We start from the raw sequence: 9827 nt of genomic DNA, 5'->3' as shown, positions 1-9827 counted from the left end.
TTTTTGGTTTTGTTTATTTATTTGAGAGGGATAGAGAGAGAGAGAAAGAAGGGGAGGAGAGGCAGAGGGAGAGGGAGAAGCAGATTCCCACTGAACAGGGAGCCTGATGCAGGGCTCCATCTAGGACCCTGGGATCATGACCTGAGTCAAAGGCAGACACAATCATTGAGCCACCTAGGCACCCATAAAAGGCTTCAGTTTTAATCCAAATGCTCTCATTTACTTTCTTTGTGATCTTGAGTTCATTTTATAGGCTCCATAAAACTGACTTATTTCACCTATAAAATAGGATGACAGTAGACACAACCGTATTTAGTTCTTTCTCACTGGATAACACATTTCCCCAGAACTTAATGGGTTAAAAGAAAACCGCAATCATTATTTCATAGTTTCTGTGGGTCAGGAATTTGGAAACAGCTTAACTGGGTGGTTCTGGTTAATGTTCCCTCATGACATTGTGGTCAAAGTGTTGGCTAGAGTTTCAGTCATCTAAAGACTAGACTGAGGCTGAAGGATCTATTCAATTGTATGCATGATGAATTGGTCCTGGCTATTAGCAGGATGTCTCAGCTCTCTACTGTGTAGATTTCTCTGTAGGGCTACATAAGAGCCCTCACAACATGGCAGCCAGTACCCTCCAAAGTGAGTAATCCAATAAACGGCAAGGTAGAATCTGTACTGTATTTTATGACAATTTCAGAAGCTCTACATCATTCTTTTCACCACATTCTACTGGTTATATAGGTCAGGTCTATTCAATGTGGGTGGTGAGTATATAAGAGTGTGAATATCAGAAGTCAAGGATCAATGACACCATCTTGGTTGGTCACACCAACCCTACTGGGTTATTGTTAGGAATAACTAATGCACATAAGTATTTAGCCTGGCATGTATCAAGCACAATTCAAGTTATGATTAACTTATAATTAATATTGTTAATTTATTTTTAAAAAATATTTTATTCAAATTCAACTTACCAACATATAGTATAACACCCAGTTCTCATCTCATCACGTACCCTCCTTAATGCCGTAATATTCCATTGTATACATAGACCACATCTTCTTTATCCATTCATTTTTCTTTTTTTTTTTTTTTTGACAAAAGTTACGTTTAATTTACAATGTAATAAAGGTTACAGGTAAAAAGCTACACATAAAGCGTGAAAAGGCCTATTACACAAATGTACAAATCTCTGTACAAAGCTCATATCACTGTTTGCTACCTTTGTCTCCTACGTTTGTTAGCTGGGCCGAGTCCTGGAGCTCTGGGTTAGGAGAGCTCTCAGTAGAGGAGGGGAGAGCCTCTAAACCAACACTTAAAAATGTCGTCTTTTTTTTTTTTTTTTTTTAATTTTTTATTTATTTATGATAGTCACAGAGAGAGAGAGAGAGGCAGAGACACAGGCGGAGGGAGAAGCAGGCTCCATGCGCCGGGAGCCTGATGTGGGATTCGATCCCGGGTCTCCAGGATCGCGCCCTGGGCCAAAGGCAGGCGCCAAACCGCTGCGCCACCCAGGGATCCCCTAAAAATGTCGTCTTAAAGACATCAGTTACTTGCAAAGTAAAATCTTTTCAGTTGGAATTGCTGCTCTAACTGGTCATATCCTTAAAAAATTGCCTTCACAACACACTTGAAAAGGAAAGCAACACCTTAGAGGACAGTACTCTGGGATCAAACAAGAAACTTCGGCAAGTAGAGCACTCAGGTATGACAAGAGAAACAGGGGAAGTGCCAACAATACTCAAGTTTCAAACTACCCACCCATGTCTATGGGCGCTGGTCACAGATGAAGGAAAATCAAAATGTTCTCATTCCAACAGAAAGGACAAAAGAGAAAAAAGCCTAACTATTGGACCTCAAAACCAGTGACTTAGGCAAACATAGAGTCGAAACCTTAGATTAACTAAAGAATTCTAAACTCTCTTCTGACCGACCTGGGATCCATGGCAACCCCTTCACTATTCTGGGACTTACAGGGACAATAAACAGAAATCAGGCTGCTGGACCCACAGGCTGGTTGATGCTGCTGCCACCGCCACGGCTCTAGATCCCACCTGAGGGCCTGGAGTTTCCCCCCACGGTACGTGACTTTAAATCAAAATGACCCTAGAACGAGGGAGAAAAGAAAAGGAGGTAATGGAAGGACTGGGAAAGAGCCAGGGCAGCCTACCTAGCAGGAAATACGAAATACTGCTCTATACTCAAAGTGTTCTGAAGACAGGTCTTTATGGGATATTTCAACCCCACCCCCAGCTTTAATAGTACATGGTTAGGGCCCCAGGAGACATTCTGAAAGACGAGACCGCACACATGGAAAGTTTTTCTCCCTAGTTCATTAGCTCCCCCCTCCCCCTTCCACCCAATTCCCACCCAATCCCACCCTTCTCCATGACCAAAAATATCAAATCAGTAAGGAAGGTGTGGGCTTCTTGCCCGGCCAAGCCTCTTTTGCATATTTTTTCTTCTTGGGTTCGTTGACGGCTTCGGGGTTATAGACTGCAGGGTTTGGTGCAGGGTTCATGTTCACTGCTGACGGCACGACGGGAGTCAAGTCCACGTCAGGGGCGAGGTTCGGGTATGGCATGGGCAAGCCACCGATCAGTGCTGTCCCGTGGATACCACGCGGCTGGGAGCCGGCTTCACTGTGTGTGGGGGGCAGGCCCCCGTAGAGTCCTCCACTGAATGCAAAGTTCTGCACGCGCCTGCTCCCCGATTCCTCCAGGCCCAGGGAGCCAGGGCCTTCCACCCGCTTCTTCTTGACGGGGACCACAGCAGTCTGCACCGTGTTCCGGAAACGACCGACTGAGGGATCCACATCCTCTGGGTTGATGATCTCATCATCTTCACTGAAAGTCACCCGCGAGTTCTTCCTCTTCCTCTTTGGTCTCTGAATGTCGAGATTCCCCTCCTCAATGGTCAGGGTGGAAATCCGCTTGTTGTGGGCAGTGTTGAACTCTGTCAGGTTATCAAGCTCGGTCTCCTCCTCCGGAAGCCCCAGGAGGCCCTTGAGCTCATCATCCTCTCCACCCATCTTCTCATCTCCCTTCACAGCTGACGGCAGTGTCTGAGGCTTCTCACTAGAGTGTAGGCCCTTGTGGATGCGCCAAACGAGACTGTGGAATCGATGGGAATTTGCTGAGGCTTGTGAGGTTCCAACCGAATGTGACCCAAGAAAGTGCCGTGTGTACTGTTGAGATCTATTAGGAAAACTCTCTTCAGATGCTTGTGGTAGACCAAGGCAGCGTGGACCCGAGAGCAAGACTGGTGGTCAATGGTAAAGTCACACAAATCAGGGTTTCTCCCAAATAAGTAATACTTCTTCTCATCAATAATCAGTTTCTCAATTAGCTTGTCTCCTTTGACTACATCCAGATGTAAACCAGGTGGGGGTTTACCTGCCCAGGTCGGACAGTCGAACAGCGGGAGGCTGGAGCCGGAGTTCGCGGCTGCCGCCATCTTGCGTCTCCCCCTCCCATTTGTCCATTCATCTTTCGATGGACACCGAGGCTCCTTCCACAGTTTGGCTATTGTGGCCATTGCTGCTAGAAACATCGGGATGCAGGTGTCCCGGCGTTTCATTGCATCTGAATCTTTGGGGTAAATCCCCAGCAGTCCAATTCTGGGTCATATGGCAGGTCTATTTTTAACTCTTTGAGGAACCTCCACACCGTTTTCCAGAGTGGCTGCACCAGTTCACATTCCCACCAACAGTGCAAGAGGGTTCCCCTTTCTCCACATCCTCTCCAACATTTGTTGTTTCCTGCCTTGTTAATTTTCCCCATTCTCACTGGTGTGAGGTGGTATCTCATCGTGGTTTTGATTTGTATTTCCCTGATGGCAAGTGATGCAGAGCATTTTCTCATGTGCTTGTTGGCCACGTACGTGTATGTCTTCTTTGGAGAAATACGTATTCATGTGTTCTACCCATTTCATGACTGGATTGTTTGTTTCTTGGGTGTTGAGTTTGATAAGTTCTTTATAGATCTTGGATACGAATATTAATTTATTAAAATAAATTTAAACATTAATGCATAATTTATGTTTAAAGTCTAAAAATGCAAAAAAAGAACACAGAAGAAATTTTTAAATAAATATAAACACTCATTTCTAACTTGTATTTAAACCTCTCATCTAGAATAGTACATAAAACACAAAACAGGTTGTGAGGTTTGTTAAAATATTAGAATCCTGCAGCTCCATAGGTAACTATGTGGCTATCTGAAAAAAAAAAGTTTTATTAATTACAAACATTCTTTTTTTACAGTATAATCGCATATTTAGTTTACATGGTCCTTTTGAGATTATAAATAAATAAAGAGGAAATTAGGAGCAAGTTCTTTTCAATATAGTACATGCTCTTCAGTGGTCTATAAATTCATAAATTCCTCCCCCTCTTCTGCATACAACTAATGTTTTGTTTAAAAGGTATCTTTTTATTGTAAGTGACAGAAGCCAACTCAGTCTACTTCAAGATGAAAGGGAATGTTTAAGCTCTCAAACAACTGACAAGTCATGGGTGGAGCAGTGTGTGACATAGTCAGACCCAGAGGCTCACATGATATCTTTAAGTCATTTCTCATCTTGTCTTGCTTCCCCCTGTGTAGTGAGTAACATGGTCACCAGTATACCCAAACTCCCACATTTATGGCATAGCAGTAGAATAGAAAGAAGATCTTTCCCTCTCAGCACCTCTCAATCCCAAGTCACATGCTCACTCCTGAGCCAATCACTGTAGTTGACCAGCCTGATTGATGTGTATACTTTGAGATGACGGTATTGACGGTAGTAGTCAGTGGTAGCAGGTAGAGTTAGAGTTAAGGAACAGCATGAATTTCAGTCCCACCTGCTCACCAGAGAAGCCAGAAGAAATCTGGTTGGAAAGTGTGTAAAGAAAAGGAAAATTATAGCTACTCTAGCCATCTATGAATAAGTAGAATTTATGATAGAAGCACTCTGTAAAATGAATTAAAAATAAATGTTTAGAATAGCTTTGTTTCCTATTATATATAATATTTTATTTTAGACTTTATAAAGGAAGAAAGCACAGAGTATGTACATCCTGTAGTTAGAAGATGTAAATGTTTGTCACTTGTGAGGGAAAAAAAATCTTTCCTGCTTATTGTGAGAAAGGTAGGCCACACAAAAATTAGGTTTTTAATAACCTATGACACTAAAATATAAAATATAGTAGTATAGAAAGCTGCACAAATACCTTGTGAGGATTCTATAGACCAATAGTTTTAAACTAGGTTAAGAGGAATTTATTGCTGAGAGATGGTAATGATACAGAGAGGAAGAATCTTCAAGTTCCAGTCTCTCAATTTTGTTTTTGCCTTATCTAGAGGAATCTTGCATGAGTTTTTATTTGGAAGGAGGGCTCCATTACTAGAAAAGTAGTTTGGAAATCTAATGTCATGTAAAAGATGATTATAAAGTTTTAGGGTCTGTATACCCTCACACATTCAGTTATTCAACAAACGTTTGTTTGTCTACAAATAAACCAAAAAGCATTTCTTTTCCCTCTTGGAGCTAAGAATTGAGGGTGTATCTGTTGCTGTCTTAGGGTTATTATAAGCTCATACCAGTAACTATGGCTCAAGTCCATTAACATTTGAAAGATATTTAGCAGGTTTCTATTATGTGCAAGATAGTAGGTAGAGCAGGTGGGTGCTGGGAATGCAAAGATGAATAGCAATCTCTGCTCTCAGAAAGTCACAAATCAATACTTTGCTTCTCGGTCTCAAGGATGGTAGACTTTTGACCTCCTCTTATGCTCCCACTTTCAGTGAAGGAGGAAATATGTAGTGAATATTGTCTTCCATATTTCTCATCCCCCCAACTCCCCCTCCCAACAACAACAACAGCAACAAAATTCCTTCTGTTTTAAGAAACCTCTATGAAGAAAAATGACTGCTATACAATAGCTCTTGGGTGGCTAAATCACAACTCATGGACTATTTGTAGATCCCAAGAGGACTATTCAGTATCAAGCTCATTCCTAACAGTAGAACAATATTTCAAATGCAAAGCTTTTTTAGAGGGGAAAGCTCCATGTTTTTATTTATGACATCTGTACTATAATGCAGAATTCTTAGAGCAGAGTTTCTTAAAGTGTGGTCCAGAGATCACCTATATTAGAGTCACATAGAAAACCTGTTAAAAATGCAGATTCCTGGGCTTCACCCCACACCTTCATAATGAGAATCTGCAGACTCCAGGAATCAGCAATTTAAATGAGAACACTAGGTGAGTCTTAGGCATGCTAATGTTTCAGAAACAATACTTCAGAAACTTAAGTTGTATGAGATCTCAAATGGGTAACCAGTCTTACTCTGGAATGTATTCATTCATTGTGTTATGAGTAGGCAATATTAGGCAACATTGAACTCCATTAAAAAATAGCAACTACAAACCACTAATCTACCATTAATCAGAATTTGTCCTGGTAGCTCTTAAAAGAGGTCTCTCCACACATCAATTTTCTGTTCTAACCCAAATCAAATTACTACTAGTTTGATAACAGAGAACCCTGTTCTTCCCTGTCACAAGGATCTAGGGAAAGAATAGCCCTCCAACTGGACACCCAGAAACCCCAACCCCAAATGACTCCCAAGGCATTCAAAAGAGGTCTCCAGAGGGTATGTGCTTTTCAAGCCTGCTAAGGTTTTTTGCTCTCAACTTCCCAAACCCAGGAGTTTGGTTTGGTCCTGCTTTGCTACTTCTAGTTCCAACAAGCTACCCTGCCAGTGAGGAATACTTTCTTCATCTAGCCCTCTGTTGTCTTCTGCATCCAAAATTGTAAATGGATTCGACTTTTAACTTCTGTGTCTTGCCAGAGAATGGAGTGATGTGTATCTCATTTGGTCGTATCTTCCTGTGCACAGAAATTGGTCAGAAGTCACATTAGTGGGGTTTAGGAGGTTGGAGAGGGAGCTAATGACATTTAAATTGATCTTTTTTTTTTCTTTTTCCACAGATTGCTTCAATTTCATATCAACTTTATAGAGCTCAACATCCTCTCGAATAGGCCAAGATTTTTTTTTTCCTTAGGAGGTTTTAAAAAATGCTTTCATTGAGTTAACAATGCCATCAAGGAATAGCTTTCTGTCTTCCTGTTGTGCCATCAAGAATTTGTTGGCTTGTCCTCACACTGGTTCACTCCATGGTCACAGGACAGCTGCAGCAGTGCAAGGCATCAAATACAGACCCAACAATCAAAAGAAGAGGAGAGTCCATCCCTTTCTATATGTCTGTATTAATACTGAGGAGATGTCTCTCACAAGATTCTCAGCAAGTTGACCTTTAATCTCTTGAACAAAAGTGAATCACATGCTCACTCATAAACCAATCACCATCAAGGAGTACAGGTTAATCTTGTGAGGTTTTTGTTTGTTTGTTGCTACAATATTCAATATTTCCTCCCTGAGGGCTAGAGGTATGGATACAGTTAGAGTCTTATTAACAGAGAAGAAAAAGGTGGGTTTGGCATAGTGTGGTCCAGCTATTCCTACTACTAAAAGACTTTTGGTCCTTCATGATGAAAATCTCTGGAAGACTAATGTAGTTATTCATATCCTAACCTCTGGCATGTTTACAACTCCTAGATTCTCATTTGGAACCATAGAATAGCCAGAAACACACCTGATTTTGGCTTACAGCAATGAGGAGGTTTGGGTTTAATTTAATTTATTTATTTTAATTTTTCACTAGTTATCCACAATGTACAGTGTCTGATTTTTCAATTTATTTCCAACTAAATCTTGCCTTTTTATTTTTTCAGTAAAAAAAAAAAAAGCCCAAAAAGACAAGAAACAAAAACAAAACTAAGAATTTTCAACAGCTTTGTAGGTCAATATAAGTAACATGAAGGTTTAATAATAAAACAATTGAGATTTAAACAAAACATTCATATTTGATATTTTCTAGGGTTTGTCAGTCATTTCAGTCCTGCTGAGTAGAACTCTCTAAATCTCTCACTTTTCACAAACAGCCAACAACTTTAATGGTGCAAGTAACATGAGTCACAGATCACAGCCTCATTTCAAATGAAAAATGCCATAGTACACCCTCAGTCCTGCATCAAATGCCTGTATTAAAAAATTAAATAAATAAATAAATAAATAAATAAATAAATAAATAATAAATAAATGGAATGAAATGAATAAGAAGAAAAAGATCTCGAAAACTCTCAAATGAACAACTGCAAGCAACCATTAAAGCTAATTAGAACCAAGTGTCAGAAACAGAACTTTGAAGATTTCATTGATGTTTCTCTAAAACCCACTTTCCCCCGAAGCTTCCATGTGCTTCTTTATTTGGTTTTATTTCTAGGACTTTCACTCACAGCAGCAGATGTGGGAGCAAAAATGAAATCAGAAGGACTTTGGTATTCTTGAGTAAATTGCTCTCCACTGCATTAGTGAAGGAGAACAGATTGTAGCTAGGATAAGAGCAGTGTAAATAATTTTAAGTGTGCAATAGCACATAGCATCGATTTAAATGACCTGGTAACTCGACACCATCCCAGGCAATTATTCCCTAAGCAGGATTTATGTCATGTGTTGTCAAAAAGCAGTCCAAACCTTGGACTCAGATATATGTTTAGATATATGTTTGGAAGTTGCTCTTCTCAATTGGAAAAGACCTCTGGATTGCTTTGTCATAAAAAGCAGAAAGGTCATTTTCTCTATCTTTTCCTATAAATTTAATAACCCTTTGTGCTATGAAGGAATGATTCTCTTTTTCCCAGTCATTTAAATATTTAGATACACATGCAGATTTATTTGAAAAGTATCTGAAGCAATGATAGCATTTCTCATTACAAATATATGAATGAAATTACAAGAAGCCTTACATTTTTATTTTAATATCTTCTATATATATCTAAAACCATTTCTGGGCTTTTAGTGAAACTGCAGAAGAAATTAAAATATTTTAGGTTTCCCTCTCTCACATTTCTTTCTGGGAAGCAGCAAGGCTTGGATTCACATAAAGAACTGCATGTTAATGTCATAGCCTCAGATTGTCTGGGCAAATGCCAACGAGCACATCAGAGTTAGTAATGAACCTTCCAGTGACAACTCAGTCAGCCTTTTGACTTCACATTTTATGGCTCCCTACTCTGCCTGACGCTATATTTCAGGACTATAGTTGGCATGCTGAGTACAATGGTTTGCACATTCTAATCTCAGGTGCTCAGATGCATTGGTGGATTTTTCTTTTCAGTTCACAGCCAATACACCTCATGACTCTTGGGTTTAAACTTGGCTGTAATTTTGGTAACAGAGCTGCCAGTCAAGAGCTGATCTAACCTGTGCATTTGCTGTTCTTCTCTCTCACTTATAACTTGCCAAAGCAGAACCAGATCTATGGGACATTCTCAGGTGAAATTCTGAGCTAATGTATATCATCTATACACATACTATATTGATCATAATATAAGAAAAAAAATGCTGCATTCTAAAATCTTGCCTTTAGCTTCTCCAACTTTTTTGTTGCTACTGTTGCTTGGCACCTTTGCCTTGATTTTTTCTGAAAAGAAAATATCGTAAGCCTCCTCCTAACCCTCTTCTATTCTATTTTGCTAATTGTGATATGATAAATTTATTTCTCTTTCCCATTCTTACTCCTTTACAGGAAATAGATACATTAAAATCAGGATAGCAAAAAGAGGAATTTGGTAATGTAGATGAAATGAAGAAAGAAACAGAAACTCTAGCTATGCAAAGGTTTGGCAGCATAGAACTATTCTGTTGTCTTACCAATTTCCCACTTGCAGCATCTTAAGTACTATCCTCCCCCACCATACACATACCCACCCACAA

At 39.9% G+C, this 9827-nt stretch overlaps 1 pseudogene; it reads right to left on the bottom strand.

Annotated features, from left to right (window-relative positions):
* Window positions 1–1561: 1561 nt before the first annotated feature.
* Window positions 1562–3476, bottom strand: LOC140594577 (nuclear inhibitor of protein phosphatase 1 pseudogene; annotated as a pseudogene).
* Window positions 3477–9827: the final 6351 nt, after the last annotated feature.

Source organism: Vulpes vulpes, chromosome 12 (assembly GCF_048418805.1).
Source record: "Vulpes vulpes isolate BD-2025 chromosome 12, VulVul3, whole genome shotgun sequence".
Lineage (NCBI taxonomy): Eukaryota > Metazoa > Chordata > Mammalia > Carnivora > Canidae > Vulpes > Vulpes vulpes.
Note: the sequence above shows the minus strand (reverse complement) of the source record. Positions and strands in the feature narration are given on the sequence as shown.